Source organism: Desmodus rotundus, chromosome 3, assembly GCF_022682495.2.
Source record: "Desmodus rotundus isolate HL8 chromosome 3, HLdesRot8A.1, whole genome shotgun sequence".
NCBI classification, from domain to species: domain Eukaryota; kingdom Metazoa; phylum Chordata; class Mammalia; order Chiroptera; family Phyllostomidae; genus Desmodus; species Desmodus rotundus.
In genome coordinates, this window is record NC_071389.1 from 92,850,455 (window position 1) to 92,875,467 (window position 25,013).

Genomic DNA, 25,013 nt, shown 5'->3' on the forward strand with positions numbered 1-25,013 from the left:
CAGGTGTCCAACTTAGTGGTTAGGCAATTATATACTTTATATAATGTTCCCCTCAATATTTCCAGTACCAACTGGCATCATATGTAGTTATTACAATATTTTTTACTACATTCCTTGTGCTCTACTTTACATCCTCATGACTATTTTGTAACTACCAATTTGTACTTCTTAATCCCTTCACCTCTTTTTCCCAGTGTCCCAACCCATTTCCCCTCTGACAACCACCAGTCCACTTTCTGTGTCTGCAAGAAAGACCTGTAACTCTCATGTCAACCCTCAGTTAACACAAATCAATATATCCACCAGGAGCTTCATAGAACAACAAAATGTGAAAGGTACAATAAGTTCAGAGTAGTACTCCACTATTTTTGGAAGTAATGTAATTCTCAAAGAAATAGTGCAAAACCCAAACAAAAACAGATTCAGATTCCATGAATAGGTTCAATTAATGATTAAAGTGGAGCAGAAAAAGGAGTTAGGAGAAAATACAACTTTGTGAAGAATTGAGCTAAGACTTTTTCTAAATCTGGGGATTCATACAGTCTAAGCAAGTGTTTCCACTATGTATACAGCTGTACATCTTGCCATGCCTACTTTGTTTTGCTGCATGCATAATAACAATAACAGCTCCCACTAATCTGTATAATAATCATCTGTCCCCGTTTTACAGATGATTAATTATATTATTAACTCAAGTCACCCAGATTGTATGTAATAGTGTCAGCTCTTATTCTTTGTTCATCTATTGTACATACATCTTGTTGTCAAATGGTAAAGTTATAAGGAGTATCCAAATTGCTCACTAGCATTATTTATTTTCAAATCTATAACACAGAAACAAAAATTCTAGAAAGTAAAAAATATGCACAACTGACTATACAACCTACTTTGAGTAGAAGTCATTTTTAACGTTGAAGGGAGTTTCTCTTTAGACTTCTGTCTACAAAATGCTTATGAATCTTCTAAATAACATATACTTTCAGGCTATTGTGAAGATCCAATGAACTAACATGATTCATGTGAACCTTCTGATACAGTGCCACTCCTCTCCTCCTATGATGAGGACCAGTATTTAAGGCTACATTAATGATAATAAAAGTTGATGAAAAATGCATGAAGACACACATAGGATTCTCTTAGAAGGCCCACATAAAAGACTCCTCCATGGATACAGGGACATTCTGGAATTAGCAAATAGCACAAACTGTTTTTCTATCATTGGGTATTCAGCCAAGGTTATTTTCATTCCCAAGAACACTTTGAAGGCAATCCATGATATCTGAGAAGTTTTGCTGTTAACCATTTAATCACACAATACTCCCTTGAAAAAGGATACTTTGTATCAAAGAACTGTCTGCTGTATTTTGCAATTTCTCCTTGTAGAACTCAAATTCTATTAGACAACAGGCAGAATAAAGCATTTGTTCAATTTTTTTCTATTCTAAATTTGGTTTAAGAAATATGATCTTGAAATGTCCTGAATATTAAAATTGCTGGCTCTCGTTCAAATTGATTAGAAACCAGCCAAGTTGATAGGGAGATGGAAAAAAAAAGGGACAGTTGAAATTTGGCTTTGCTCATTTATGAATTAGCTGGGTGTCCTGAAAAGATTTCTTTTACTTTCTGGGCCAGTTTCTTCACAATTAAGATAAATCAGGTTTGCTATATGATCCTAAGACTTGAATTTTCAAATTCTTTGATTCAAACCCAGTGCTCTCTGACACCCACATGGGACTATGGTTCCTGAATAAAACCTAAGAAGGGAGAGTTAGCAGCAAAATAGTCTAGATCCAAATTATTTGGACCAAAGATAAAGCATCTCAGAATTGTAGATTGTTCCAGCCTTCACTTTTTCCTTTTTGGTTGTTGTTTTTTTCAACTGTCTGCAAAGTTCAAATGGAGAAGATGTGAATGACAGTTATTAGGTTTGGAGAGAAGAGACATGAAATGTTGACCTTACCTATATGCCTATTTTATATAAAGAATAAACTAAGGTGTATTTTAACACATTAACATTTGTTAATCTTGAAAGGTAAGGACTTTAATTTTTGTTATATTACTTTAGTATATGTGTATTTTATTTTTTCTATATGAAAGGCATCAAGAAATATTAAACACAATATTTTAGAAGAAATTTAAGGTTTCCTGAGATATCTGAACTTAGAAAATTTGAAATCAGGTATGTATTTTATTCTTCTATTCCTAAATCTGTTAATAAGTTGAACATTTCTTCCCTGATGAAAAGACAGAAAAACTCAGAAATCACAAAGCAGTATTTGCTACTAAATTAATATTTTGGTTTGCTACATCAGCCACATTGGATACAAAATGTTCATAATTCTTCAAATTCTCTATTGCTTTATTGTCAGACCAATTCCAGCCAGATTACAACTACATTAAGACAAATACAATTCAATATATTTATTTCAGCATGAATTAGACAATTTCAGGTTGTGAGGAAATTGGTACTCTTAAATTGCCCTGGATATTAGTGACTTGTAAACATATTTACTTTCACACAAAATGTGCAAGTATATAAAATGCACACCAATCGTACAAGAAATTATTTTCAAAAAAATTTAACCTGTGGTAAAAGTGCTTTTAAAATTTTAGATATGAAGTATAATCTATTAACTCTGGAAGAAAAATGTCAAGTCACAATGCTAAAGAAAAAATATCATAGTTAATATGGGCATATACCAAGTAACAAAACAGGTCATATTTGCTGGAAAATTATCTCACTATGCACAGGACCTACAAGAACAAATAATATTATTGTTTTCTAGTTACTATTAGGAACTGAAAAGCAAGCAAGCCACATTATAAAATAACTTTGACTTATAAAAGAAAACATAAAAAGCAAATATAGCAGTAAAACATTATACAAATAAGCAGACATATAAAACTTTGAATAATTTCCTAAACAGGCTTTGGTTTAGGAAATTATAGCATATGTAGACAAAAAAAATTCAAGTTACAAAGAATATAGAAAAAATAATTTTGAAGGAAATACATCATGCTTCTGTATGACTGAGACTATATCTAACCCTAATATTAATACAAATAAGTAAAGTGAATAAAAATGTATTCCAATAAAAACTCTTATTTCAATAACTATTATATATGTATATGCAATAGCCAGAAAAAATGTGAAGAAAAACGTATCAACGTTTCAACTTTCATTCTCAAAGACCCTCATCTTCAAAAGCAGGGAAACTACCCTCCTGGAAATCCATTCTTACTGCTGGAATCCAGCTGATTCTCTTGCATCATCACTGGATTCTCTCTACTGAATACTAAGCCATCACTATCTTCAAACAATAAATCATTCTCCATAGAGTTGGAGGCATTGCTAATCCCACATTCTTGAGAGATTTTACCACTTCCTATTGATATTCTGCATTTCATGAAGTCTTAAATCACTCACACACTTCTCAAAGAGGACCACTTCCTTCCTGCTTGTTGGGGCCACTTTAGAAGCCCAGGCTTGCACCCACCTGTTCCACTCTTTCTTCCTGAAACCTTTAAATCACATATGAAGAATCCCATCTGAAGCTTACAAATGGCCTTAGCTTGTCCAGAATTACATCTAAATAAATGTATCCTCTAAATACTTGGCATAGACTAATAAAGCTGAGGTTGTCTGGACCTCTCTCTATTAACACTTCACTTCATCCTCATTTATCCACCATTTGCATTGAAACTAATATAAATTTTATTGGGATTCTTCTGGTACGATATCTCCTTTTAATTATTATGCATGATAGCCTTTCATGAAATTGGCACAACATGCTAACACAACTATGTAGTATGTTTTCTCATGTCCAAAAGTAGTAATAAGCACAATGTGGACCCATTAAAAGAGGAGTCAACTTCATTTTTCTCTTCTTTTGGGATATATATTTATTATTTCAAAAAATTTGTTTTTATTTACCATCGGTAAAAGGCAAAAATTAGCCTTTTTTCTTAGCATCATAATTGGTGAAGTTGATGATTTCAAATTAATACGTATTTAGTAGATTTTGTACTCAGTAAACTCGATTCTCCCTATTAACTGAAGCAAAAAGAGTTGATCCATCCCTTCATTGCTGTCAATCATTGTTCATACATTTCTATTCTAATGTCCAATAAATTGTCTATGTTTCTACTATCTAATATCTAACTTTATTCAATGTTGTGGTTTTCACACCTTGGAGATTCCTTTTTTAAAAAATTTCAGGAACCCTTTTTTAAAATTTAATTTTATTTTTTTTTAATTTTTATTGTTATTCAATTAGAGTTGTCTGCATTTTCTCCTCATCCCTCCACCCTACCCCAGCCAAAACCACCTCCCTTTCCCACCTCCACCCTCCCCCTTGATTTCGTCCATGTGTCCTTTATAGTAGTTCCTATAAACCCCTCTACCCACTGTCCCCTCCCCAATCCCTTCTGGCTATTGCTAGATTGTTTTTAACTTCAATGTCTCTGGTTACATTCTGTTTGCTTTTTTCTTCTGTTGATTATGTTCCAGGTGAGATCACATGGTTTGTGTCCCTCACCACCTGGCTTACTTCACTTAGCATAATGCTCGCCAGTTCCATCCATGACATTGCAAAGGGTAGAAGCTTCTTCATTCTCTATGCTGCAAAGAATTCTATTCTGTAAATGTACCATGGTTTTTGGATGCACTCTTTTGCTGATGGGCACTTAGGTTGCTTCCAGTACTTGGCTATTGTAAATTGTGCTGCTATGAACATTGGGGTGCATAGGTTCTTTTGGATTGGTGTTTCAGGGTTCTTAGGGTATAATCACAGCAGGGAATTGCTGGGTCAAAGGGCAGTTCCAGTTTCAGTTTTCTGAGGAAATTCCATACTGTTTTCCACACTGGCCTCACCAGTCTGCATTCCCACCAACAGTACACTAGGGTTCCCTTTTCTCTGTATCCTCCCCAACATTTGTTTGTTGATTTGTTTATGCTGGCCACTCTGACTAGTGTGAGATGGTACCTCACTGTGGTTTTAATTTGCATCTTTCTGATGGCTAGTGATGCTGAGCATCTTTTCATATGTCTCCAGGCCCTCTGTATGTCTTCCTTGGAGAAGTGTCAGTTCAAGTCCTTTGCCCATTTTTTACTTGGGTTGTCTGTCTTCCTGGAGTGGAGTCCTGTGAATTCTTTATATAATTTGGAGATCAGGCCCTTGTCTGAGGTATCATTGGCAAATATGTTTTCCCATACTGTTGTTTCTCTTTGTAATTTGGTGCTGTTTTTTTTAGCCATGCAGAAGCTTTTCATTTTGATGAGGTCCCATTTGTTTATTCTTTCCTTTATGTCCCTTGCTTTAGGAGACATGTCTGTGAGCATGTTGCTGAGGGGAATATCTGAGATTTTCTTCCCAATGTATTCCTCTAGGACTTTTATGGTGTTACAACTTATATTTAAGTTTTCTATCCACCTTGAATTTATTGTTGTGTATGGCATAATTTGGTGATTGAGTTTCATTGTTTTGCACGTAGCTGTCCAGATCTCCAACACCATTTATTGAAGAGGCTGTTTTTGCTCCATTTTATGCTCCTGCCTCCGTTGTCAAATATTAATTGACTGTAAAGGCTTGAGTTTATTTCTGGACTCTCTGTTCTGTTCCTTTGGTCTATGTGCCTGTTTTTATGCCAGTACCAGGCTGTTTTGATTACAGTGGCCTGGTAATACAGTTTGACATCAGGTATTGTGATCCCTCCTGCTTTGTTCTTCTTTCTCAAAATTGCTGCAGCTACTCAGGGTCGTTTATGGTTCCATATCAATTTGTGAAATGTTTGTTCTATATCTGTGAAATATGTCATGGGTACTCTAATAGGGATTGCATTGAATCTATAAATTGCTTTGGGTAGTATGGCCATTTTGATGATGTTAATTCTTCCAATCCATGAGCATGGTACATGCTTCCAATTGTTTGTGTCTTCCTTAATTTCTTTGTTCATGGTTGTGTAGTTTTCTGAGTACAGGTGTTTTACCTCCTTGGTTAGGTTTCTCCTAGGTACTTGTATTTTTCTTGTTGCTATATCAAATGGGATTTTTTTCATGATTTCTGTTTCTGTAGTTTCATTGTTGGTGTACAAGAATGCCTTGGATTTCTGAGTATTGACTTTGTATTCAGCTGTTTTGCCAAATTCATTTATTAGGTTGAGTAGTTTTTTGGTGGAGTCTATAGGATTTTCCATGTACACTATCATGTCATCTGCAAACAGTGACAGTTTCATTTCCTCCTTTCCAATTTGGATGCCTGTTATTGTTTTTTCTTGTCTGATTGCTGTGGCTTGGACTTCCAATACTATGTTGAATAGGAGTGGTGAGAGAGGGCATCCTTGTCTTGTTCCTGATCTTAGTGGGAAAGCTCTAAGTTTTTGTCCATTGAGTATGATGTTGGCTCTAGGTCTCTCATATATGGCCTTTATTATGTTGAGGAATGCTCCTTCTATTCCCACTTTGCTGAGTGTTTTTATCAGAAATGGGGACTGTATCTTAACAAATGCTTTTTCCACATCTGTTGATATGATCATGTGGTTTTTGTCTTTACTGTTGTTGATGTGATGTATTATGTTTATTGATTTGCGAATATTGTACCATCCTTGCATCCCTGGGATGAATACCACTTGGTCGCAGTGTATGATCTTTTTAATGTATTGCTGGATGCAGTTTGCCAATATTTTGTTGAGGATTTTAGCGTCTATGTTCATCAGCGATATTGGCCTGAAGTTTTCTTTCTTTGTTGTCTCTTTATCTGGTTTTGGGATTAGGATGATGCTGGCTTCATAAAAAGAGTTTGGGAGTCTTCCATCAGTTTGGATTTTTTTGAATAGTCTGTGAAGGATAGGGGTTAGCTCTTCCTTAAATGCTTTGTAGAATTCTCCTGTGAAACCATCTGGTCCAGGGCTTTTGTGTGTTGGGAGTTTTCTGATGACTGCTTCAATTTTGTTTGCTGTTATTGGTCTGTTCACGTTTTCTGCTTCTTCTTCATTCAGTTTTGGAAGATTATATTTTTCTAGAAATGTGTCCATTTCACCTAGGTTTTCAAATTTCTTGGCATACAGTTCTTTGTAGTAATTTCTTACAATCCTTTGTATTTCTGTGGTACCAGTTGTAATCTCTCCTCTTTCATTTTTAATTGTGTTTATTTCGATCCTCTCTCTTTTTTTCCTGATGAGCCTACTTAAAGGCTTGTCGATTTTGTTTATCTTCTCAAAGAACCAGATCCTGGATTCATTGATCCTTAGAATTTGCTTTTAGTCTCTATGTCATTTAACTCTGCTGTGATCTTGGTTATTTCCTTCCTTGTGCTTGCTCTGGGCTGTCTTTGTTGTTGTTCCTCCAGTTCTTGTAGGCATAGGGTTCGGTTGTTTGTTTGAACTGTTTCTAACTTCTTAAGGTAGGCCTGTATTGCTATGAACTTCCCTCTCAGGACTGCCTTTGCTGTGTCCCATAGGTTTTGGGTTGTTGTGAGTTCGTTTTCATTCGTTTCCAGGAAGTTTTTGATTTCTTCCCTAATCTCGTTCTTGACCCATTCATTGTTTAATAGCATGCTATTCAGTCACCATGATTTTGAGTGTTTTGGGTTTTTTCCTTTGGAGTTGGTTTCTAGTTTCAGTCCCTTGTGGTCGGAGAAAATGCTGGGTATGATTTCAATTTTCTTGAATTTGTTGAGGCTTGCTTTTTGTCCTATCATGTGGTCTATCTTTGAAAATGTTCCATGTGCATTTGAAAAGAATGTGTATTTTGCTTTTTTGGGATGAAAGGCTCTCTGTATATATCAGTTATGTCCATTCCATCTACGGTATTTTTCAGTAACTAAATATGTTTGTTGATATTTTGTTTGGAAGTTCTGTCCATTTTGGACAGTTGGATGTTAAAGTCCCCTACTCTAATTGTGTTGCTGTCAATATCTTTCTTGAAGTCCTCCAAGATTTTCTTTATGCATTTGGGTGCTCCCATGTTGGGTGCATATATATTTACAATGTTTATGTGTTCTTGGTGGATTCTTCCTTTGAGTATTATGAAATGACCTTCTGGGTCTCTCTTTATGGCCCTTCTTTTGAAGTCTGCTTTGTCTGATATGGTGTTGCTACCCCAGCTTTTCTTTTTCTGTCTGTTTGCTTGGAAAATTTGTTTCTAGCCCTTCACTTTCAGTCTGCGTAGGTTTTGTCCTGAGGTGGGTCTCTTGTAGGCAGCATATGTGTGGATCATGTTTTCTTATCCACTCAGCTATTCTCTGCCTTTTGATTGGAGCATTTAATCCATTTACATTTAAGGTTATTATCGATAGGTAGTTATTCATTGATATTTTTTCATACCTGTGTTCCTCTCTTTTTCTCTTTTCCTTCCTTTCCTTAAAGTAGTCCCTTTAGCATCTCTTGCAGACCTGGTTTGGTGGAGGTGTATTCTTTTAGACCTCTTTTCCTGGGAAGCTTTTTATTTGGCCTTCTATCTTGATTGAGAACCTTGCTGGGTACAGTAGTCTTGGTTGCAGGCCTCTGGTTCTCATTACTTGGAATATTTCTTGCCATTCTCTTCTGGCTTGGAGCGTTTCCATTGAGAAGTCAGTTGCTAACCTTATTGGGGCTCCCTTCTATGTTACTTCTGTTTCTCCCTTGTTGCCTTTAAGATCCTCTCTTTGTCTTGGAATTTTAATCATGATGTGTCTTGCAGTGGGCCTCTTTGGGTTCCTCTTGCTTGGGACTCTCTGTGTTTCCTGGATTTGTGTGACTTTTTCTCTCATCAGATTAGGGAAATTTTCCATCATTACTTTTTCAAACAGGTTTTCTATCCCTTGCTCTTCTTCTTTTCCTTCTGGTATCCCTATTATATGTATATTATTATGTTTAATGTTGTACTGTGTTTCCGTTTATCCCTCTTCATTCTTTCTGAGCCTCTTTTCCTTTTCTTGTTCTTTCTGGGTGTTTTTTTCTACTTTGTCCTCCAGCCTGCTGATCTGATCCTCTGCTTCATCAAGTCTGCTTTTGATTCCTTGTACTGTGTTCTTCAGTTCAGAAGTTGTATTCTTCATTTCCTTTGGCCCTTGTTGATGATTTTGTTTGGTTGGGGGGTTTTTTGGTGCTGTTATATCTACCAGCTTATTACTTCTGTTCTTCATTCATAGAATCCTTATTATTTATTCAGGTTTCAGTGGGAAATTGCCACTCAGCAAGCTTATTCCTAACTTATTTTACTAAATCACTAATATATAGTAAGGTTCCATTATTTTTAAGCAATAGGCTGGGTACCAATAAATATAAAACTAAAATATAAAGGGAATTACCAAAATTCTACTTATGAACAAGTGGTTTGCTATTTTTTAAATAACCCAACAATGTATGTGAAACTGCAGTTATTGTGTTATGCCCCCCACCACTAAGAGGCCACAGCATGGCTATTGTCCTGCAGTTCACTCTGCACATGGTAGACTTATGGACTGGGTTTTCTATCAACATTTTCTTAACATTTCTAGGTGCATGTTTCATTTATATTGTGCATAAGTGTTTCTTAGAGTTAACAGAGTAATTAAATAATTTAAGAAATTATATTGATGTTAGTTGTATATACTGTTAAGTAGTAACAATAGGGTAATATGAACTTCCTTCTGCCTTTGAGTCAATTTGTTCTTTTATGTCTTCAGTTTTCAACATTCCATCCATAACATAAGCACTAGATACAGGGTCATTTTCTACTACAGTTCTCTGAAGAGAAAAATAATGCATCTTTTATATTATCAAGTACAGTATATATAAAAAAGTAAAAGAGATAAGAAAAAATCTCAGAAGTCACAAACACTGCAATGTCATTTAAAATATAGCATTGCTCTGTGGTCTAACAGCAGTTTCCTTAACTCTCCAGTGCATCTAGAATTGTCCGTCACTGAAGTGCAAGGGCTTGTTCTCCTGTAGTGATTTGCCATTCAGGTGGTGCAGCTGCTTCATGACTGCATTCCCGCTTCTTCTAACACAACCGACTCTTCTCCCTCTATCCTCATCCTTGCTCCCAGTGATGAGATCTGCTGCCTCAACTACCACAAAGCTTTTGCTTACCATCTCATCTCTGCTGATCCCTTTATTTGAACACAAATCTACCATTAATCCATTTATTTGAAAATTATTTTTAAGCACCTAATATGTAATTGGCACTCTTGTAGGCCCTGGGCATACTGTACTAACAAACCTGCAGTTTACATTCAAGTGAGGGCAATAAACAGAATGGATAAGTACAAAAATCAGTGAGAGATGAAAGTTTTTATGGGACAAAGGAAAGTCAGGACGGGAAATAGGAAGTTCTAGGGTAGGAAGACTGCAATATTAGAAAGTATAGTCAGGTAAGTGACATTTGAGCAAAGATTTGGTGGAAATAAGAAGTGAGCATATACCAAGTGGACAGCTACAGACCATGTCAGAGCACCACAACCCTGCTCCTACACAGCTGATCTTCCATGGAGGGCAGAGGTGGTGGTCAGTGGTCACAACCAATCCTTGTAACTGAATAGCCTGGGTAAACCCCTCTCATTGACCTGCCAATAGCAATCAAGGCTCATCTATAAGAGGAGAATATATTCAGCCCACAAGAAGGGTGCACCTCAAATACCCAAATGGGGAATAGGGGAGGCTGTGCCACTGGACCCTGAAGGATACCTACTATATTGGGCCATGCTACCAAGACAGGGAGTCATAACAGCTTACCTAATACACAGAAGTAAATACAGGAAGGCTGCCAAAATGAAGAGACAAAGAAACAGGGCCCAAATGAAAGAATAGATCAAAACTCCAGAAAAATAACTAAACTAAATGAAAATAAGCAATCTATCAGATGCAGAGTTCAAAACACTAGTTATGAGGATGCTCAAGGAACTTAGTGAGGACCTCAACATAAAAAAGATTCAGTCAGAAATGAAGGGTGCACTAATTGAAATAAAGAATAATTTACAGTAAAACAACCGCAGAGTGAATTCAGCTGAGAATCAAGTCAATGATTTGGAATATAAGGAAGCAAAAAGTAACCAATCAGAACAATGAGAAGGAAAAAGAATCCAAGAAAACAAGGAGAGTTTAAGCAGCCTCTGGGAGAACTTCAAGCGGTGTTCCATCATTCACATTATAGGGGTGTCAGAAGAACAGAAAGCACAAGGAATTGGAAATCTATTTGAAAAAATAATGAAAGAAAACTCCCTTAATGTAGTGAAGGAAATAGAAATGCAAGTCCAGGAAGCACAGAAAGTCCCAAAGAATATGGTGGCAAAAAAGCCCACTCCAAGACACATCATAATTAAAATGCCAAAGGTTGGAAGATCTGGAGCTTCCGGCCAAGATGGAGGCATAGGTAGACACACTGTGCCTCCTCCCACAACCAAAAGAAGGACAACAGCAATTTAAAAACAAAAAACAACTAGAACTGACAAAAAATTCGAACTATATGGAAGTCCGACAACCAAGGAGATAAAGAAGAAACTTTCATCCAGACCTGTAGGAGGGGTGGAGACAGGCAGCCAGGGCAGAGAGGACTTGCGGCAAGGCAGAGGCTGGCAGACCCAGCAAGGTGGTGGATTGTGGAGTGGGGCAGGCCAAGCTGCAGCTAGTAGACCCCAAGGCCCCACATTCATGCATAGATAAACCCGGAGGAATGGGTGGGGGAACGAAGCAGACCACACAACCCAGAGCTCCAGTGCGGGGAAATAAACCCTCAAACCTGTGATTGAAAACACCCATGGGGGTTGAGGCAGCAGCAGGAGAAACTCCCAGCCTCACAGGAGAGTTCATTGGAGAGACCCACAAGGGCCTAGAGTCTGAACAGGCCCACCCACTCGGGAACCAGCACTAGAGGGGCCCAATGTGATTGTGGGTGGTGGAGGGAGTGACTGAAGTCTCGCAGAGAGTGGAGCGAACACCATTGCTCCCTCTTGGCCCCTCCCCCATGTACAGTGTCACAGGGCATCTACCAGCCTTACCTCACCCTGGTGAACACCTAAGACTCCGCCCCTTTATGTAACAGGCATGCCAAGACTGAAAAAATGTCACAAATGAAAGAACAGATCAAAGCTCCACAAAAAATACAAGTAAGTGAGGAAGAGATAGACAACCTATCAGATGCACAATTCAAAACACTGGTAATCAGGAAGCTCACAGAATTGGTTGAATTCGGTCACAAATTAGATGAAAAAATGAAGGCTATGCTAAGAGAAACAAAGGAAAATGTACAGGGAACCAATAGTGATGGGAAGGAAACTGGGACTCAGATCAATGGTGTGGACCACAAGGAAGAAAGAAACATCCAACTAGAAAAGAATGAAGAAACAGGAATTCAAAAAAAAATGAAGAGAGGCTTAGGAACCTCCAGGACATCTTGAAACGTTCCAACATCTGAATTATAGGGATACCAGATGGAGAAGAGGAAGAACAAAACATTGAAAACTTATTTGAACAAATAATGAAGGAGAACTTCCCCAGTCTGGCAAAGGAAATAGACTTCCAGGAAGTCCAGGAAGCTCAGAGAGTCCCAAAGAAGCTGGACCCAAGGAGGAACACACCAAGGCACATCATAATTACATTAGCCAAGATTAAAGAGAAGGAGAGAATCTTAGAAGCAGCAAGAGAAAAGGACACAGTTACCTACAAAGGGGTTCCCATAAGACTGTCAGCTGATTTCTCAAAAGAGATCTTACAGGCAAGAAGGGGCTGGCAAGAAGTATTCTAAGTCATGAAATGCAAGGACCTACATCCAAGATTACTCCATCCAGCAAAGCTATCATTTAGAATGGAAGGGCAGATAAAGTGCTTCTCAGATAAAGTCAAGTTAAAGGAGTTAATCATCACCAAGCCCTTATTATATGAAATGTTAAAGGGATTTATCTAAGAAAAAGAAGATAAAAAATACAAACAGTAAAATTGACAGCAAACTCACAGTTATTAACAACCACACCTAAAACAAAACAAAAGCAAATTAAGCAAACAACTAGAATAGGAACAGAACCACAGAAATGGAGATCACATGGAGGGTTATCAACAGGGGAGTAGGAGGGGGAGAGAGGGGGGAAGACACAAAAAATATGTAGCATAAATGGTAGGTAGAAAATAGATGGGGAGTGTGTAAGAATAGTATAGAAAATGTAGAAGTCAAAGAACTTATATGTATGACCCATGGACATGAACTATGGGGGGGTGTGGGAGGGAGGGGGTGGGCAGGATGGAGTGGAGGGAATGGGGGGGAATGGGACAACTGTAATAGCATAATCAATCAATATATATTTTTTTAAAAAGGTAAAAAGAAGAATGAAGAGCTAAGAAAAAAAAATGCCAAAGGTTAAAGATAAAGAGAGAATCCTAAAAGCAGCAAGAGAAAAATTAGTTAATTATCTATAGGGGAGTTTCCATAAGACTGTCAGCTGATTTCTCAAAAGAAACTCTTCAGGCTAGAAGAGATTGGCAAGAAATATTCAAAGTCACGAAAAGCAGGGACCTACAGCCAAGATTGCTATACCCAGATAGGCTATCATTTAGAATCAAAGGGCAGTTAATAGCTTCCAGAGAAGGAAAATCTAAAGGAGTTCATCATCACCAAACCATTATTATATGAAATGTTAAAGGGACTCATTTAAGAAAAATAAGGTCAATACATAAGCACATATCTATAAGCAATTGAATCTAAAAACAAACTAAACAAACAAGAAGAACAGAGACAGTTATGGATACAGAGAGCATTTTGATGGTTGCCAGGTAGGTTGTAGGGAAATTGGTGAAGACAAGAGGGGATTAAGATGTACAAATAGGTAGTTATAGAATAGCCATGGGAGTGTAAAGTACAGTATAGGAAATGGAGTAGCCAAAGAACTTATGTGCATGACCCATGGACATGAACATTAGTGTGGAGATTTCCTAAGGGAGTGGGGAATGTGGGGTGGAGAGGCAAAGGGCAAAAAAATTGGGACAACTGTAATAGCATAATCAATAAAATATAATTTAAAACAAAAAAACAAGAGACAAGGCTATCTGAAGGAAGAGAGTTCCAGCCAGAAGGAACTCAAGTGCAAAAGCCCCAAGGCAGGGTTGTAACTGGAACACTGGAAGAACAAGGACTGAGTTGGAGCCAAGTGAGTGAGTGATGGAATTGTACAGGAAGGTCAGAGAGGCAATGGGATGCAACCTATGTAGGGCACTGTCAGACACTTGGATTTTCCTTTTTAGGGATGGGAAGTTTTGGAAGTTTTTGAGTCAAAGGAAAAAATGATCAGTTTTACATATTGAAAAAAATCACTCTGGCTGCTCTGTGGAGAAAACACTGCGATAGGAAGTATGAGGTGGAAGAACAGGAATTGGAAGAACAGAAGCAAGAAAATAAGTTAGGAAGTTACTCTAAATCCTCAAATGAAAGAGCATGATAAACAGGTAAGAACTATGATACAGGATATATTTTTAAGGGAAAGCCAATATGATTTGCTCATGGATTTGATGTAGAGTATGAAATAAAGGGAAGAATAAGAAAATGACTCTAAATATACTGCTGTTAAAAACTTACAAGAATAAAGTTGCAATTTATTGACATTACTAGGGCTTTGTTTTCAAAGGAGATATATTTTAAATGCTTATTAGACATCAAAGTGGACATTTCAAAGAGATGGCAAGATATCTGAATTTTGATTTCAAGAGAAAGATCTATTTTAGAAAGATAAATTTGGAGAGCTTTTAGGATATCAAGTGATACTTAAAGCAAAAGTACTGGATGAGATCCACAATATGTGAGTATATTTAGAGAAGAGATGTGTAAGCATTTAGCTCAGGAGCAAGGTGAATTTAAAGATCAGAAACCTAAGAAAAAACAGAATAGGAGACTGAGAAGGACAAGCATGTGAAGTTGGAGGAAATGAAGGCAATGTCATCTTCTGGAAATTAGCAAAGCAAATGTTTCACTGAAGAAGGAATGATTGTGTCAAATGTTACTGACCACAAAAGTATGCTAAAAACTTAAACCATTGTATTAGCGACATTGGTCTTTGGTTTGATAAGGACAATGTAAAAATTTGACTGAAGAGGATTCAAGAGAGAATAAGAGGAGAAGAACTAGAAGGAACAAATACATACAGTCATTGATGAGATCTTCTGTAGAGGAGAATAGAGATGTGAAGTGGTAGTTGCAGTGAGATATAGAGTCTGGAAAAGGGACTTTTAGGCTAAAAGAGACAAATGCATGTCTGTGTACACCCAAGAATGATTCACAACAGAGAGGAGATCAAAGATAGAGAGAGGAGAGGTTGCTGGAGATATAGCTGTGACTAAGTGAGAGAGGACAGAATTCTGTGCATTCTATTAGTGAAGGGAAAATGTCACCATGGCCACCAAAAGAAGTAAACAAGAAAAGAGCATATACAGGCAAGTAGCTAAACTTGCTGATAGAAGTGTGTAGGTGATATTTCCTGTATGTTCTTATGTACTTTGAGAAATGAAATCAGCTAAGAAAATCAGCTAAGAAAAATTGGAAGCTGAGACAAGTGCAGAAGAGTTGGGGAAAGTGACTGAGTGTGGAGACCAGGTGAATGGAGATCAACAATTCAGCAACATAATGGACCACTGGAGACCAACAGTCATTAATTTAAATTAGAACCATCAACGTGGTTGAATATTCTCCAGCTAACACAATGGTGCATGTCAGGCTGGAGTTGGCTTTAACTAGAAGGTTTTGATTAAAAAAAAAAAAAAAAGCAGGGAGCTGAAGGTGTGTGTAAGAGATTAATTATAATAGTGGGGAGAAGGCTCCACATGGTAAAAAATAATAAGGTAGAAGAGGTGGTGAGAAGCAGTGGAAGAATGGTGGGTCAATGGGATATGGGTAAGATCCAAGCTTTGTAGAAGTTTGGACACAAAGCAAGTGCACCACAAAGGTGAGAAGTCATGGTCTGAGTGAGGGATGTTTGAACTGAAATGAAGGAGGGGTGGCCCCTATCAGTAAGAACAAGGTCAGAAGTGGTCCTCAAGGGAATGTGTGACTGACAATGAGTGGAGGAAACAGTGTTCAAAAAAGAGGATGGCAAGGATGTGAGAGGCGGGGATATTTGGAAAATCATATCCATATATATTAAAATCAAATTTAAGGAGTAGAGTTCAAGAAAATACAAAGGCAAAAGCTGAAATCTTCAATAAATACTCTGGGATACATTCAGTTTATTTCAGGATAAAGCCCTATATCTTTGGAGAGCCCTCTTTTAGAAAACAAATAAATAATTGCAAGTAAACACCATAAAACTCAAGAAAAGTACTATGAATAGTGTTAATGAACTGCCTGACACTTCTATAACTCCTTGTTTCTACATTATTTTCCTGTTATTTGCCTACTCTTTCATTATCTTTCCTTACAACAGTGATTTTGTAATATTTTCTATAGAGGAAACAGCAAAATCATTCTGCCTTTTCTCAAGCATGGTTGATGGAAATTTGGGAAGTTTATTATTGTTTGTTTTTAATTATTAAATTATTTTTCTTTAAATATTCATAATTTCAAAAGATTTTATTTATTTAGAAAGAGGGGAAAGAAGAGAGAAAGAGAGGGAGAAAAACATTGATGTGAGAGAGAAACATTGAATGGTTGCCTGTCACATGCCCACAACCAGGGACCTGGCCCACAACACCAGCATGTGCCCTGATGGGGAATCAAGCAGTTGACCTTTTGGTTTACAGGACAAGGCCCAACCCACTGAGCTACATCAATCTGGGGTCTACTTTCATAATTTTTTATTGGTAATGCCACAACTAAAACTTTTTCCAGATTCCTGTTTAGACTCTCTTGCTTAGGGGTCTGCACTCTGAAAACTGCAGCGCTTGGATTCGGATCAGCCACAGGATTCATGTCATTCTCATATAGGGTGTGGATGCCCAAGATGTGCATGGAAGTAGGTTGTGTTGATGTGGGGTGGCCAAGACCAACTCCAGGACACAGAGAGAGACCCTAAGGCAAGCAGCACTCTAGCCCTCTGACACCTGGTCGACACTGCTGCTTCCTTCCCCTTGCTGCGGAGGAGATAGAGCCCAGAGTTGGAAGGGAGACATTTTGTGAGTGTTCCGAAGCCTAAACTTCATTAGAGTCATAGTAAATCCACCTCTGGTTTCAGGAGTTGGGGAGAGAAGGAAAATGGAATCAGAAAAGAGTATGTACAAAGCCATGTGGGGGTAGGGATTGTTGGGAACTTCCCCTGCCAAGTTTTGGAAGCTATAATCCCCCCATGGCTAAGGCTGAGTAAAAAGACCTTGGGACCATAAACCACTAAGGAGACAAAATTTATCCTCCTGGCAAGGGTGCAGCCTCTGCCGCCTTTATTTCACCCTGCTTGGCCCCTGGAGGATGGCTGGATAGTCAATGATGGGTAAGATTCCTCAAGGGAGGAGCCACCTAAGACAAGCACAGTCATGAAGGGGCCATCAGGGAAGGACTTAGGGGACTATAGAAAAGGGGTGATAGACCCTCACCCCTTGGCTTTGACATAGCCTGAGTCCTCATTTTATCTGTAAGAAGTCTCCTAATCCCTTGACTGCCTTACTTCCCCCCACCTGACTTAAGCCTGAAACAATGTCGGCGGGTGTGGCCCTGTGCTGGAACGGGCAGTTTCCAGGGGCAATCAGGCCTAAGGAAGAATGCATAAAATCCTATGAAACCTGCTTTGCTAACAGTACCCTCAATTTAAATGATAAGGGTCCAAGCATGGTATGAGTTTGTTTCCCAAAGTTTTATGGCCCTTTGACATCACTATATCTATCTGACCCCGATCAGAATAAGCCCTCATAGTTCTTTGAATGTTACCTATTGTTTGATCATTACTGCCTGACAATGATTGATGAGCTTTATGCCTTGTATTATGCAAATTAAACCCAATAAAAGCCCATTGAGAAACAGGCTCAAGGCCCTTCTCCTCTGAGAAATTGGCCACCTTTCCTCCCCAAGCAGATCTTGTCTTGGTAGACTTATTCTCATCCACAACAGCTGGGAGAGCTTCGCTGGACGAAGCTCCCCCACAGGGTGTGGTGACTCCAAAGGCCTGGGCTGTTTGCAGAAATGGATGTGAGTGGGATGAAGTGCCTGGTGGTCTGAGCCAGACGTGACAGAATTTGGCTATGGGGAAAGGGGTAAACAGAAGGGGTGGTTAAGGCCCAGAGTCAGGGCCACCTTTTCACTCCACAGTGGTGATATAGGGACCAGAAGAGGAAATATGTTAGCAACAGGTTGTTAGGGCTCTACTCTAAACTCTGAAACGCTGATCTCTATGGCTTCACCTTGACTCCTGCCAAGGGAAGTGTACAGACAAAGGAGAATAGTCTTACCCTGCACACAGCTCTTTGTCCTTTCTGTGGTGGTTGAGGATCAACAAGCAACCTGGCATGCAATGTGTTATTGGGGCTAGCTTAGCAAATCCGGTTCTGTCCAATCCAGAAAGTTACGGCATGGGTACCTTTAGCAACATCCAGAACTTTCTCTAGGAGAAACTTGGCTTGCTCCTCTAGTGTTCACAGTCTTCATGTTAAAACCAAGTCTGGGAGTGACAAAATTTCTGGCTGTCTGGGTATGAGGGGAAACATCTCAGATTGCTCCTGGTGCCCTCAGGCTGTACTTTGCTCTGCCTTTTGCACTTAAACTCTGACCAAGAATATCTAATATATTAGCCAGGTACCATTTACTGAGGTTAGACTGGGAAAAGAGATGAAGATTAGAGCAAACCCCTTTTTAGTTGAGTGTAAGAAAAAACACTCTGACAACAGAGCTGACATAGAATGGGCTGCACTGCTAAGTAGGGGGTTTTATCACAACATATTTTGGCAAAGATTGTAGTATGACTAGTAAGAAATGATGTAAAGAGAATTCATCTATGAAAAAGGGAGGTTGGACAAAATGATTTCTAAGTTTCCTTGTAACTATAATTTTCTTATTCTTTTAGCCTTCTACGAACTTTAACAGTCTCTTCCTGTTTAACCTTGGTTTCATATGAGATAGTGTTCCTCTCCACCTAGACTATAAGCTGCCAGGGAATAGATACTACATTTCATTTTCCTTTTGCATCCTCAGAATCTTGAGCACAAAGTTGGAGCCAACTATTGATTGGGGGGAAGAGTAAAAGGATTGAGCAAAAAAGAAAAAAAACTCATGAACACAGACAACAGTGTGGGGATTGCCAGAGGTGAGTAGGAGGAGCTGGGGGAAAGTATAAGGGAGATAAATGGTGATGGAAAGAGACTTGACTTGGAGTGGCAAACATACAATACAGTGAACAGATGATATGTTGCAGAATTGTGCACCTAAAACCATGTAGTTTTACTAGCCAGTGTCATCGCAATAAATTCAATAAAAAGGAACAAACTATTCATTGGCTAGTTGATGGTTTGAAAGACTTATATTGTCAGTGGGGTTACCTAGTATACAAAGTACTATGACCTTTTCTTTCCATATTCCACAATTTATAATAGTAAAACAAGTAGAGCAAAATGTTCAGAAATGGTAAGCCTTAGTTTTAGGGTTGTGGGGGTTTATTGCACTATTTCTGAATTAATTCAAAATAAAAAGTTTGAAAGACAAATAAAACTCAATTTAAAAGTTGACAGCAATTAGAGTTTCTAACAATAGGGGTTTGGTTAAATCAATGTAGGGCAGTCATACAATGGCCATGATGCAGAGTCATGCTGAAAAGCAATGCATAACCAATAACATGAAGAAATATTCAGGAAATGTTGCTTTAAAGGGAAAAACATTTTATCCCTTTTATTGAACCAAAATCTCTACATCCTTCCACTTGAAAACATCCATGTGGTCCTTTCTGCTTCTTTACTCTCTTGTTGTCAGATCAAAACCACATAAAGAAATTTTATGCTTACCATTCTTTCATGTTTATCTCCTGAGATCCCAGAATTCTTTTTTTCCAATAAAAAAAGGCCAACAATCACACGTCTTCACATTTTGTCCAGCTAACTTGCTTCCTTATGGCTCCTCATTGGTTGCTTAAGATTAAAACTATTTAAATACCACATGGCATGACAAGAGGCAAAGGGTAGAAGCAGAAATCTGGGCCAACCCCCAATGGACATTCAGTACCCATGACCCTTCTGCACTGACATGTGTCTCTGTTTTGCTATCTCATTTTCATAGTCAACCCCATGAAAATATTTGTTCAGACAAATAGAATTTGGTAATCGAAGAAACCTGAATCTGCTTCCTTTGAATTTATCTGATGCTTCTTTACCATCATTAAATAACAGCAAGCCTGTATTCTGATCTTTTTTCTCCCCACTGGTCCCTCATTATAGGCTGAGAGGAGCTGCCCTGAAATACTTCCAAAACAGGGTGCTTTGAGTAGGAGGTGGCAAGGAAGCTGATACTGAAGGCAAGAAAGGTAGAGTTCCTTGACAGCCAGCAGCAGAACATTTGGAAAGCTGTTGTCTGTGACACTGGAGGCAGGCTTGCAGAAATCAAGTGCTTACAGATCTCAAGCATTAATAGATGGGACAAAAGAGCCACCTTTGATAGCAAAGTTGCACAAAACCTTCCAATTTGGTAAAATGACTCAAGGTGAAGAACTAGGGAAGGGGTGCCTTCCATATTTATAGCAAGGAGCATCAGGAATGAAACAGAGAGAGAGAGAGCAAGAGACAAAGTGATAATGATGGAGCTGGGGGGAGCAAGAGAGGCAAGAGAACAAAAAAGCAAAAAAATTAAGCTACTTCAGAATTATTCTTGAAACAGTCTTTGGGTGTTATTAATGGGATATGGAAATGACTGGAAACATTTAGGTCAGAAATCCACTAGGTTTTTAGGGTGGAAGCCAAGGGGGTTGGCGACTCCTTGCATACTTAATACTCTGTGACCCTTGTCCTTCCCCAGACCTAGGTCCCAGCCTCCAGCCACCAAGAGCCCCACCCGAGGACAGTGAAGCGAACCAAAGATCACCCTGGAGGAGGCAGCTGTGGCCCCATCCAGTGGAAACCCAAGGCCTCTGGACCCAGGAGGTGTTCCTGGGGGCTCTGGCAGTGCAGGGCATGGACCCCACAGACTCTGATGGTGGGGACCCAGAGACACTCAGATCATATTGGGAACATGGAGCTATTTCCAGGGAAGGAGCTCTGTTGGTCTGGCACAACTTCTGCCTCCCCTGGGTGCTGCCTCCCCTCCTGCAGGGTGAGAAGTGGCCACTGCAGCTGGGGCAGGACTCGAGGTGATGGCCTCACTGGGCCATAGGTATAATTCACACACTATAAAATTCACCTCTTTAGCTGTGTACAATTTGATGCCTCTGAGAATATTCACAGAGTTGTACAACCATCACCACAATTGATTTTGGACACTTTATTCACCCCAGAAGGAAACCTGGTAACCATTGGTAATTACCATTTCCTCCCAATTATCTCTCCCAATTATCTTCCTCCCAATTATCTCCAAAATAGGATTAGCCTATTGTGGAAATGTTATATGCACAGAATCATACAATATGTGGTCTTCTGGGTCTGGCTCCATTCATGTAACAATGTTTTCAAGTTTCATTCGTGTTGTAACATCGCTTTTTAAGTATCATTCTTTTTATGGCTAAACAACATTTCATTTTATGGCTATACAACATCATATGGTTATACCATATTGTACGGTTATACCACATCTTGTTTATCTAATCACAAGTCGATAGACATTTGGGGCTTTCCTAATTTTGCCTATTGTGTATACTGTTGTTATGAAGATTTATGTAGGAGTTTTTGTGTACATGTTTTCAATTTTGTTGGGTGTATACGTAGGAGTGAAATTGGTGGGTAATATGAAAACTCTGTGTTTAATTTTGAGTAACTGCCAGACTGTTTTCAAAAGTGGGTTCATCAAGAGGCCCACTCCAAGACACATCATTATTAAAAAGCCAAAAGTTTGCCCTGGCTTATGTGGCTCAGTGGATTGAACACCAGCCTGCGAACCAAAAGGCCAACATTTCAATTCCCAGTCATGGCACATGCCTGGGTTGCAGGCCAAGTCCCCAGTGTGGGGTGTGTGAGATGCAACCACACGTTGATGTTTCTCTCCCATTCTTTCCCCATCCATTCCCTTCTCTAAAAATAAATAAGATAAAGAGAGACTCTTAAAAGCAAGAGAAAAGTCCTGACTGGTGTAGCTCAGTGAATTGAGCGCTGGCTGCAAACCAAAGGGTCACTGGTTTCATTCCCAGCCAGGGCACATGCCTGGATTGCAGGCCAGGTCCTCAATGGGGGCCACATAAGAGGCAAGCATACATTGATGTTTCTCTCCCTCCCTTCCTCTCTCTCAGAAATAAATAAATAAAATCTTTAAAAAATAAAAAAATAAGCAAGAGAAAAGCAGTTAGTTGCCTGAAGTTTGCTGGATGGGATGGGGGAGGGGGAGAATGGGTGAAGAGGTGAGGGGATTAAGTACAAATAGGTAGTTACAGAATAGCCATGGGGAAGTAAGGTACAGTATAGGAAGTGGAGTAGCCAAAGAACTTATACTGTGTGACCTATGAACATGAACAATGGTGGGGGAATTGCCTGAGGGAGTGGGAGATGCTGGGTGGAGAGGGGCAAAGGGGGAAAAATTAGGACAACTCTAATAGCATAATTAATAAAATATAATTTTTAAAAATTAACTAAAAATTTAAAAAAAATAAAAAAGTAGATGCACTATTTTGCATCCCACCAACAGCATGAGGGAGGGTTTCAATATCTACAGTCTTCTGCAACACTTATTAACTGACCATCCTTTTGTTGTAACCATCCCAGTAGTTATGAAATGTTATCTCACTGTGGCTTTGATTTGCGTTTGCTTAATTTTTGCATTTCTGCCTTTGCCGAACCACAAGTGGGGTCCTGCTGCCTGCTGCCACCCTCTAGGCAAAATTCTGGAGGCAAAGGTTTGGTGATAAAGGATTCTTTATTCAAAAGCTACACAATCTTGGAACAACAGCTTTCCACAAGCATTAGTCACTTAAACCTATGAATTAAGGCTAAAATCTTTAACTCTTCAGTTACAGTTGTAATCACTTAAGCCTGCAGTCCCCAACTTTTTTGGCACCAGAGACCAGTTTCCTGGAAGGCTGGTGGGGTACAGGCAGGACAGGAGTCGGACTGTTTTTCTCTCTTGCGTTCCTGACAGGCCAAGGACCACTACCTGTCTGGGGCCCACAGTTAGGGACCCCTGACTTAAGCCTATCAATTAAGGCCAAATTCTTTAACACCTAAGTTCTCCTATCATTCCCCCTGTTTTTAATTGAATATGACTGATTAAGCAGAAACATTGGCAGGTTTAGGTATTGCTTTAGTTCCCAGCATCTCTAACAGTGATCAGTAATGGGTGCTCCAAAATGGTTTTTGAATAAAGAAAGGAATGAAAGAAAGAGCTGGAACAAATCACAAAAAGGAATTATAATGCACTGTCTTTGTGGAAATTCCCTCCCACATCTTCCCATAAACCCTAGCTTTATGTATGTGAAACAGAATCTCACTTCCCTGAAAGTACTTTCTGCCCCAATTACCTTAATCTCTATCACCTAGTCTCCAAGACATCTCAGAATTTTGACCCAGGCTTTGGTGATCCTCTTTGATGGCTAAGTCCCACAGGGGAACGTAGGTACACATGGGGGCCAGAGATCCTGTTCCACAGTCTGGAGGGGATTTGGAGGCCACATTAGATTTTTCCCTAAATTTCTCACTATTGCAAACAATGAACATGCCTATTTCTTGAATAACTGAATTCTTATGTAAAGCCTGTCAAATGGAGCTTTCTTTCCTCTATTTCACAGCAACTACTCTTGTCAAGTTCAGCAAGGTCCTACACAGTGGTTACTTTTATAACTTCAGCTTATTCAACTTCTCAACAGATAACCACTTGAGATGCTTTCAACTCTTGGCTTAGCTCATATATCCTGTTCTGCTTCCTTCTACCTTCATGCCTGCTGCTTTTTGGTATCTTTTCCAGTTTTTCCTCTCATTTCAACCTCCAAATGTTGGAAGGTCCCTGGATTCTTTTCTGAAGCTGCTCTTCATCCTCATAACCTTCACCAGTGATCTTTTCCAGAGCTCTGATGGGAGAATTGGGGAGAGAAGGGGCAAGAGGATGGTTCCTCCTAAAATATAAATATGTATACATATAATGTATGTATATATGTGTATATCTATAACATGTAGCATATAATTCATAGCTAATAATCCTCTCTCTGCTGTAAAACCACTTTCTGAATTACCAACAGTTTCACTTATTCAAAATATATGGTGACAAGGAAGATTTCTCATTCAGAATCTCCCAGAAATTCATAATGGATTCCGTTGGAAATAAGAAAACTCAGTCATTTCTTGGAACGTCCTTTTCACTTGTGGAAGGCTGCTCTAGGGGAGTCTCCTCTTTTTGGTTTTACATGCACAGCTAATTAAAATTCTCACTGGGTTTATGATCAAAGAATCCTGTCCCATTGCATTCCCACATTCTTCCCTCTTCTTTTAATTTCTTCCAAGATCTATTTTAAACTAGAAGTGTTGTGTACTTTTCAGTGGCCCTTTGACCTGTTCCCATTAAATCAAAAAGGGGAAATAGATCTCAGCCATTCACCTAACAGCCAATCAGTTTAAAGTCTGGACAAGTTTTTCTGTGTCCAATCTCCTACCAGGAAGTGGTTATTTCTAAATGCTTCCCTGCAATTCGGTATACATAGTTGATGGCTAATCTGAATCAATATTGTGGGTAATTTTGAAATTAGGTTCTTTGAGGTTAAGAGGGAACGTGTGCAAAGGATGAAAGTCCCTGAGAACTTTTACAAACCTTAGGAGATTGATACAAGAAGTTTGCAATGAACTGAAAAGGAGTGGGGAGAATATGGCCCTGGATCTTTTCCAATTCCCACCCAGTCTGTTTGGCAGCTCACATGATACCTTGACTTTTCCAAATATTGGGAAGAAAAAGCAGCCAAGCTTTCATGCAAGAATGAAAATGCCTGAAGCACTTCAATTTCCGGGTGGTGAAACAAAGAGGACACACACCAAGAAAAGCCACTTTAAGT